We start from the raw sequence: 8,202 nt of genomic DNA on the forward strand, positions 1-8,202 counted from the left end.
TCCAGTTTGATGTTTCAGCATTAACAACCTGTTCCCCTGAGGGTTGTGGCATAAGCTACCCTCTTCTATAATAAATTCCTGTGTTATGTACTTCAACCTAAAACGACTTCACTAAAGATGTTTTTAAAAAGCTACTGGAGAACACACATGTAAATGGAATTCTCAAGAGAACGCCAATTTATTGATTTCCACACTGAGTGACTGCCAGTGGGACCGGAATACTCCTACCCTCGGCCAGCCTGTCCTCTCCCAGGAGGGAGCTCTGCATGGGAAGCCGAGTGATAATGACAAGACTGCTTGAGGAGGGCAGGCAGAGCAGATAGGGATCTGAGCAGGTTGTCTCCTACTGCGGATGACTTGAGGCATTCTCCCACTCCAGAGTGCACCAAACCTGCCAATGGTGTGCACACGTGCTTGTGCGAGCTCACCCGTGCAAAACAGGCCAGCCTGTAAAAGCCGGCTCACCCACAAGCCAAGTCAGCTAATGACCCAGCCGCCTAAAGTTAGTGTTTGTGGAAACATCTCGTGTGTGATGGGGTGGCTTCCACGACTCCCTGAGCACTTTCCCTCTAAGGTGACTGGTGACTTCTCTCTCAGTCTTCTAGTTTTTCCTCCCCTTCCTCCCCACCCCCACCTTCCTGCTTTCTCTTCTGCCCTTGGTTTGTTTTATTGTTTTGTGGTTTTTTGTTTTTCGAGACAGGATTTCTCTGTAGCTTTGGGGCTTGTCCTGGAACTAGCTCTTGTAGATCAGGCTGGTCTTGAACTCACAGAGATCCATCCACCTGCCTCTGCCTCCAGAGTGCTGGGATTAAAGGCGTGAGCCACCACCGCTTGACTCAGGATTGTTGTTCTTTATCCAAGGCTACCCTCCTTTCCACCATCATCCTCTTGCCTGCTGTATATCTTCAAAAATTTAAGGAAAATGTGTTTTATTTTTATGTGTGCATGTGTCTTTATACAAACCATGTGCATGTAGTGCCTGAAGAGGCCAGAAGAGGGCGTTGGATTGCCCAGGACAGGAGTTACAGACAGTTGTGAGCCTCCTGATGTGGGTACTGGGAACTGAACCAGGATTCTTGGCAAGAGCAGGGACTGTTGGGAGGTGGAGTGGGAAGGTTGGAGGTTAGGGTATGGAGGGCAGACACCCCAAATAAAGACTAAAGTGACAGAACAAGTTTCCCAACTGGAAGGCAAACGGTACCAGATAGGACAAAATGCTGGCATGAAGGGAGAACATTCTGGAATCAATGATGGCAGTTGTTTTGTATATCTATTGCTCATTAGCTGTGCTATGATTTTCCACTTCTCCGAAATTGTGGTATGTGTCTTTTGGTAAGAAATCTGCAGAATCGAGTCTGTGTACGTCGAGTTGCACAACTCGGGGGTATGTTTTGTTTATGAGTCACCAAATTTCCTCTCTCATTCTTTCTTTTTTTTCAGCTTCATTCTTGCTGCTTGTTGCCTTCTTCCCAGAGCTTTGTGTACTAAATATCATTATTAAGCAAATTGTCCCAAATCCAATATTTATGACTATATAAGGCACTTTTGTGTTGATAGTAAGAATAATTAAAAAGAAAATAAGTTTAAAAAGGACACAGTCCTCTGAAGCAGACTGTCATTGCTCTTTATGTTCTGTGATATCTAAATAATAAAAACATCAGACTGTGAATATTAACCGATTCATTGTGTGTGTGTGTTGTATTTGTACCTGTGCCCAAACATTACTTTTTTTTTTTCAAAGCAGGATTCTCTGTGTACTACTGGCTGTCCTGGAACTCACTCTGTAGACCAGGTTGACCTAAAACTTAAAGAGATCAGCCTGCCTCTGCCTTCCCAGTGCTGGGATTACAGGTGTGTGCCATACTTATAATCCCGTACCCATTAATGCGGGGGTGGGCATGGAACTCAGAGCACACGCATGCTAGGCAGCACCCAGTTTAAACTGATCTCCATACCTAGATCTCAAGGCTTCTTTTAACCAAAGAAATCATGTTTTTTTTTTTTTAAATATTTATTTATTTATTATGTATACAATATTCTGTCTGTGTGTATGCCTGCAGACCAGAAGAGGGCACCAGACCCCATTCTAGATGGTTGTGAGCCACCATGTGGTTGCTGGGAATTGAACTCAGGACCTTTGGAAGAGCAGGCAATGCTCTTACCCTCTGAGCCACCTCTCCAGCCCCCAAAGAAATCATGTTTTAATCAAATAAAGTGTTTTTTTCTACCATAAAATAGTACTGTATTTGTTTATTTGTTTTCAGTTGCTGCTCTAGCATATTTTTCTTTTCTTTTTTTTTTAACCATTTAATGACTTAACAAAAAGTTATCATTTCATAGCTCTGGAGATCAAAAATGTTTTAGATGAAGTCCTTGATAAGGGCTGTGTTTGGGGAGGCTCTTGATAGGCTCTTGGGGAGAATCTGTTTCCTTGTCTTTTCCTGCCTCAACGCTGACTTCTTCAAAGTTGGGTAACATCTTCCAACCTCTACTTGACTTCACTTTCTATAGCAGAATCCATGGCTGAGTGCTTTGTAAAGAAAAAAGGATCACTAGTTCACAGCTCTGGAGGGTAAAGGGAATGACATCGGTGCTGTGCAGTTCCTGAGATGAGCCTGTAGCAGATGACATCATGCCAGAGGAGGGGGGTGAGCAGAGTGTGATGGGATAGGAAGTCTGAAGGTTGGGGGTGGGGGGCTCACTTTTCCACAGCAACCCATTCTTACTGGAATGAACCGGGGTTCCAAGAGAACTACCCTAATCTCCTCTGAGGACACTGCCTCCTGTGTGTTAGACTTTCCATCAGACCCCATGCCTTAAAGGTCCCACCACCTCACTGCCCTCACTGGGACTGGAGCTCCAGGACGTAACCTTTGAGGGACGAACTGCACCTGAACTGTAGCACTGTCTGTAATGGTTTTGATAAAACGCTGCGGTTCCCCGAGGGGTGGCGGTTCCCCGAGGAGCGGCAGGGGGCCACAAGGTCCCACCACCTGCGGCCTCTGTGAGTCCCAGGCAGGTGGGAGGCAGCGGATGAGAGAACTCGGCAGATCAGCAGGGCAAGCTGTCCCACAAAGAGCCAGGGCGGGTGGGAGATGGATAGGCAAGCCGTGCAGAGGGAGGGGTTGGGTATAGTTTACTTTATTCAGTGGGTTATGGAAGGAAAGGGTAGGGCGAGGGGGAAGAAAGAGAAAGAGAGAGAGGAGGGGGCAGAGAGGAGAAGAGACCTCAGCCACCTTTTCCTAAGAGAGACAGGGCAGAGAGAATGCAGGCTGCAAGCCAAAGGAAGCTGAGGAAGGTGTGGGGAGTAGGCAGGACTTGTCTCTTAAAGGGACAAGACAGACCATTACACTGTCTTGCCCCACCCGGGTTTTTGAACCTGCCTTTCTCTGCTAACACGCTTGGTACTCTGTCAGGCCATTCAGTTCATCCAGGCTTGTCTTTATGAGACTCTTTTATGGGGTAACACATTCCAGGCTCTGCGATTAGGGTGTGAGTATCTTTGGTGTGGCTTACTATAAGGCTTTTTATGCTACTTGGCCTGTCCTAATACTAATCTACAAAATATTAATAAAATAGAATTCAGAAAAATATATCTGTGGTTTTATTACTGAAGGAGAAACATAGCAAACATTTGCTTCTAGATTTAAAAAGATACAAACTGTGTATTGTAGCACATGCCTTTAATCCCAGCACTCAGGAGCCAGAGGCAGCAGGGTCTCTGTGAGTTCAAGATCAGCCTGGTCTATGGAGCACATTCCAGACCTGGCTACATTGTGGGGCTCTATCTAAAAAACCCCAACTTTTTACATATAACAATTGAGATCCTGGAGTTTTACTGAATATTGTATACGCTGGTTGATTTCCCATATTATACATAATCTGCTAATTTATTGATTATATAATATTCTAGCAAGTGGCTATACTATATTTTAGCTCAGCCGCTTCTTAAAATTTTTTATTTTTAATTGTGTGCATTGGTATGTGTCTCTGGGTGGGTATGTGCGCCTGTGTGCAGAGTTACAGAGGCCAGAAGAGGGGGTTGGATCCTCTGGAGCTGGAGTCACAGGCAATTGTGAGCCCAGTGTAGGCGCTGGGAATGAAACCCCAGTCAGCGCTCTTAACCACTGAGCCACCCACCTCTCTGGCCCCACTTTTTCACTTTTAGAAATTTGTCTTAATTTTTTGATATTATAAATGATCCCGTGACAAGTATTCCATCTATCATGTTTCTTTGTAATTTTAAATTTCCCTTGGGTAGATCGTCAGCTGTGGAATGGCTTTCTTGAAGCTATTTTTTTTTTTACAGCCTATGTTTTTCAGAAAGCTTAAAGAAATTGTTTGATTCCCTAGCAGTATGTTATCATCTATTTTACTAGAGTTCCTCTGCTCTCAATAAAACAGCAATATCATAAACAACACCTCTGCCAATCAGGTAGGTGGAATTCTCATCTTTTTGTCTGAATTTACATACATTTGTTTACAAAGAAGGAGCATGAACGATGTTTCTGGGCTTGTTTTTTGAGCTAGCTATAATTCTTTGATGAAATATTGATTACTACCTTTCACTCTGGAGAGATCAAAATACTTTTAAAATTAATTTGTCAGAGCTCAACATTTTTTAAAAGTTTATTTGGTTTCTGTGATAATTGACACATTTATTTTTCTTACATTGTCACTAGAGATTCTTATGCTTAGAAGTTTAACCTTAGTATGGATTCTATTTCTCTTCTGATCTCAACCCTCTCCTTCTTTCCTCTTGTGAATCCCTCTTGTCTGGGGCCAGCCAGAGGGCTCAGCCAGTAAAGGTGATGCTCTGGGTTCGAGCCCCACCATCCACATGGTGGAGGGAGAGAACTGAGTCCTACAAGTTCCGACCTCTACCAGCTTTCTGTGGCCTGCCCCACTGCCACATAACACACGAATAAATGAATAAATGTAATAAAAGAGTTCTGAGTTTTATTTTTTTGTTGTTTTAGGTTTTTCTGTCCAAATGAGCAAATTCACAGTACATGTAATATTCTAGTTCTTATGGGCTGGAACGTGTTTTTGTTTTTTTCTCACTATGTGGTGCACGTGCACATATGTGTGTGTGTGTTGGGCGTATGCGCATGTGGTGGCCCAGGGCTGATGTCAGACACCTTTCTAATCGGTCCGACACCTTACATATTGAGACCCTGGTCTCTCACTTGAGCCTAGAGCTTGCTGAGTCAGGTAGTTTAGCTAGCTAATTAACCCTAGGCAGGCACCCTTCCCCTCCTGAGTGCTGGTTATAGGTGGGCTGCCACACTCACCTGGCACTTGTGGGGCTGAGGATTTGAATTCAGGCCCTTATGCTGGCAAGGCAAGAAAGTGCCTTTCTCACTGAGCCACCTCCCCAGTCTTTGGTAAGTGCCGTTAATCATGTGAGGAACACAGACAGGTCTTTCTACCTGAGGAGACGACTCATCCGGACTTCTGAGTTCTTGGCAAAGACACGTCTGCTTTTCTTCCTTTTCAAAAATAAATAAGAGCAATGTCAGGACACTTAAATGCTTCTTTGTTTCCTCAATATTTCCTTTTATGACTATATTAACATTCTCCAATAGTCTTAACTTCTGGATATTTTATTCTAAGCTTAGGCAAAAGTAGCCTTCGGTAAGCTGGCATCAGCTGAGGTGCTCAAAGCGAGCAAGTTGGAAAAAGAAACACCAGAGTTGACTTAAGTGACAGGTCAAAGTCCCTCCCTCAGCAGGAGGTCACAATGATGGGCTCCCAATTTAGGTTTCTCCTACCTCATTGTCTTAGGAGCACATCCGCTAACCTAACTTCCTGTTGACTTGGGTCCTTTGCATCCTGAGGAGCCTTCATGTTCCTCCTTTCATCTCTTAGCGCCATCCAGCAGGTCACTCTCATGGCCTTCCTCTTCCCAGCTAACAAGCTCCACCTGGACTCACGTGCAGTCATGTCACACAAAGGCTCACCGGGATAGTTCCACACAGGACATACATGTCAATCCATTTTGTCAACTGTCACTCGAAGGGCTCTAGAATCTCCAGGGAGATGGGTCTCGGGGCATGCCTGGCTGGGGCGCCTGCGCGGGGTGGGGGGATGGCGGCGGTGGTGTAATCTTACTTATGTTAATTGGGTGGACGACTCCCCCCCTCACCCCACCACCCAGTGAGCAGCACCACTCCCTGGCTGGATTCTGGTCTGTTTAAATGGAGAAAGGGAGCTGAGCAGCAACGCGCATCCATCCCTCTCTGCTTTCTGACTCCAGCTGGCCAGCTCCTTCAAGTCTCTGCCACCCTGTTGTCCTCGCGCCCTTGAACTGTGAGTCAGAGTAAACCCTTCCATCCTTGAGTTGCCTTTGTCAGGGAATTTTTATCACAGCAACAGAGAAACAAGCAAAAAAACAGAACAACCTTCTTAGAGTATAGCAGCACATTGCTTGCAGGCCATTTTCTTGCAGATGTCCTATGTTCTGACTGTGATTCTATGAACAAGAACATTATCTTGGAAGCTATGGTAATGGCTAAGTTGTGTGCATTTTGTTGTCCCACAATTATGTTCTAGGAGAAGCCAAAATTTGTTGAAAACCCACGAGGTGGCAGGGCCTGTGACAAGCATTTTGATTTATTTTTATTCTTATTCATTTTGCTGGTTATTACCATGATTATTATCGTGAATTTGACATTAGCTAGTGTCATCTGAGAAGAGAGAACCTCAGCTGGGAAAATGCCACCCTCAGACCTGCCTATAGGAAGTCTGTCAGGTGATTTCTTGGTTGATGATTAATGTGCAGGGCCCAGCCTACTATGGGTAGTGCCACCTCTAGGCAGGTGATCTTGGGTTGGATCAAAAAAGCAGGTTGAGCGAGGCTTGGGGAGCAAGCCAATAAGCCTACTCCTCTATGGCCTCTGCTTCAGTTCTTGTCTTGGCTTTCTGCCCTGACTTCCCTTCTCCATGGGAAGTGTAAGCCGAAAAAGCCTTCCCAGCTCAACGTTGGTTTTGGTTGTGGTGTTTTATTACAGCAACAGAAAGCAAACTTGTTAAGACATTTATTTTTCACAATAGCCCTTGGAGGATGTATTCTTACTCAGGTGTATAATGATCAACCAATGACGACAATGGAAAGTAAACATTTCTGGACTATGCCATGACTTTCCTTGTTTACTGTAATGGGAAAGGTTTCAGCCTCTGAAAGGCATTTATAACTTCTAAAAGGTGTGCTCAGCCATCCTCACAGGACTTGGAAATGGGTACTTTAACCTAAGAATATCTCATCTAGGGTTCCTTGGCAGCAGCAAGTAATAGAAAATTCTTGATCATCTCAAATGTTAAATATCACTCATGTATCATCATGCTAGGCTTATACTAGTCTGAAATCTATCTATCTATCTATCTATCTATCTATCTATCTATCTATCTATCTATCTATCTCTCTTTCTGCCTATCATCTACCTGTCATCTATCTATCATCTGTTGTGAAGTAATTGTCACAATCAAGTCAAATAACATACCCATTGTCTCATATAGTTGCCTTGTGTGCTCGTGTGTGCCTCTGGGCACGTGCACATACACATGTTGACAATACTTAAGATCCAACACGATAATTGTAGTCACCGTTGTACATTAGACCATAGTCTTGCAAAACTGAAACCTTGCATCTTTAACCACCTCACACGCATTTCCTGTCTTGGCCCTTGGTCATTACCACTCAAGTCTTTGATTTTATTGACTTTATATATAAGTGAGATTACACAGTGTTTGTCTCTCTTCCTCTGGCTTGTTTCCCCTAATAATGTCTTCCTGGTTCATTTATATTATTACAAATGACAGGATTTTCTTCCTTAAAAAGTTTATTTTTATTTATGTGTATGTGTGAACGTCAGTGAGTATGTGCCACATGCGTGTGGGTGTCTCTGAAGGACACCGGATCCCCTGGAGCTACAGTTCCAGGTGCAGTGGGTGCTGGGAACTGAACTCCGGTCCCCTGGAAGAGTAGCAAGATCTCTTAATCACTGAAGCATCTCTCTTGCCCCAGGGTTTTCTTTTTAAAGGGTGGATAACATCCCACTTCCATATACATAGACACTGCACTTTTTTTTTTTTAGCGTATGGACTTCTGAAGAACAAAGGTGAGGTGGTTGTAGAGGGGGCAACCGGGGTGAAGTGCCAAGAAAGGCCAGTGCGTGCGGCATGGTGAGAAGAGGCAGCGCT

Source organism: Microtus pennsylvanicus, chromosome 5 (genome assembly GCF_037038515.1).
Source record: "Microtus pennsylvanicus isolate mMicPen1 chromosome 5, mMicPen1.hap1, whole genome shotgun sequence".
NCBI lineage: Eukaryota > Metazoa > Chordata > Mammalia > Rodentia > Cricetidae > Microtus > Microtus pennsylvanicus.